The sequence below is a fragment of the Microtus ochrogaster genome, chromosome 16 (genome assembly GCF_000317375.1).
Source record: "Microtus ochrogaster isolate Prairie Vole_2 chromosome 16, MicOch1.0, whole genome shotgun sequence".
Lineage (NCBI taxonomy): Eukaryota > Metazoa > Chordata > Mammalia > Rodentia > Cricetidae > Microtus > Microtus ochrogaster.
In genome coordinates this window covers 61,357,533-61,359,251 of record NC_022018.1, presented here as the reverse complement: position 1 = coordinate 61,359,251, position 1,719 = coordinate 61,357,533, and the positions used below count along the sequence as shown (strand labels likewise).

General features: G+C 49.0%; 1 protein-coding gene across 1 annotated transcript in view; it reads right to left on the bottom strand.

The window, feature by feature from the left end:
* The window catches only part of Dapk1 (death associated protein kinase 1), a 155,794-nt gene that overhangs the window by 48,853 nt on the left and 105,222 nt on the right, over window positions 1-1,719 (bottom strand). The window lies entirely within an intron of this gene.

The following is a 1,719-nucleotide window of genomic DNA, read 5'->3' as shown; positions in this document are numbered from 1 at the left end:
CCAAGAGATGTCACCTATGACTCCATTCTGCCATCGTCCCAAGAGATGTCACCTATGGCTCCACTCTGCCATCATCCCAAGAGATGTCACCTATGGCTCCACTGTGCCATCATCCCAAGAGATGTCACCTTTGGCTCCACTCTGCCATCATCTCAATAGACGTCACCTATGGCTCCACTCTGTCATGAGTGCAGGAGGCCCCCTGACTACTCTGGCTACAGGGCCAACATAGAAGTGACTATGTGCCAACTCTAGGGTGGTCATCATAGGCAGGGTGGGGGGTTCGTCACACCTGAATCCCTTCTGTAAGATAACACATGTGGTTATCTGCAAAACACATAGAAATGCCATAAAAAGAGAGTCACAGGAAGGGAACAAAAACAAAGAACTCTCGTGGTTTGAATGAAAACAACCCCCATAAACCCATAGGGAGTAGCACTATTACCTGGTATGGCGTTGTTAGTAGAAGTGTCTCACTAGGGGGAGGACTTTGAAGTTTCAGAAGCTCAAGCCAAACCCAGTGTCTCTCTCTCTTCCTGCTGCCTGTAGATCCAGACGTAGAACTCTCAGCTCCTCTCCAGCACCGTGTCTGCCTGTGTGCTGCCACACTTCCCACAATGACAATAATGGACTAAACCTCTGAACTGTAAGCCAGCCCCAGTTAAATGTTTTCCTTTATAAGAGTTGCTATGGTCATGGTGTCTCTTCACAGCAATAGAAACCCTGACTAAGACAAACCCCAAGTGAAGAAGTGAAGAAGATCTTGGAGCTAGATCATCCCACCCAGTGGAAAGCAGACGTCAGAGATTGTCCATAAATATATTACAGAATTAATGAGAAAACTGAAATAGCCATTTTGGGCCACTATAGAAGACGTCTATGGGCACTACTCATGTTTCCACTTTCTCAGAGTGATTCAGTGAACAGTTCTTTGACTTCTGCTACCCCAGAGTTTTTCTCTGCTAAAGAGAGGCCCTGACTCAGGGTCATGCCTCTTCCTAGGCCGCCACCTAGATCAGCAGCTGATCAACCTGGGGCCATGGAGAAGAGACCATCACACTTCTGTCAGACTACACATGACATACTATACACACATGGAGACCATCATGTGTGTAAGACTGCACATGAGACACTTGGGCGGCACAGTCTGCGGCAGCTGCTTAACTCAGCCAGCTCAGCGTCAACATGAAAGAAACAGTAAGTAACACCTAGCAACACTCAGGTGATTGGGCGTGACTGTGTCCCTGTAAAATGTTATTAACCAAAGCAGGTGGCTACCTGAGTTTGGCTACTGTATGGTAATCTGCCAAACCTTGGTGACTTAACTCCTGCAGTTTCCTGACCACAGAGAGTCAAGAATAACTCCAACCCCTAGATTCAGGTCCTGGAAGGTGCAGCGGCACTGCTTAACCACAAGCTGAGGGAGAGCAGGCCTCAGCTGGTCCTCTAATTACCTCTGTCTATGGTTCACCCAGGACTCGGCTTCACTCTCGTGTTGTACCTAACACAGTCCATGCTGTGGCTTGCCTAGGAAGTCAGATGTCCCCCTGGAAAACAGACCCGCCACTGGTGCTCGGAGTACGCTGTGTTCATCATCCTCCTTCCTACTATGTCACCCTTTACCTCGTTCCTCCTTCACCCCACTTACACACTCATCCTCGCTCACCCAGCCCTCCTTCACCCACTTACACACTCATCCTCGCTCACCCAGCCCTCCTT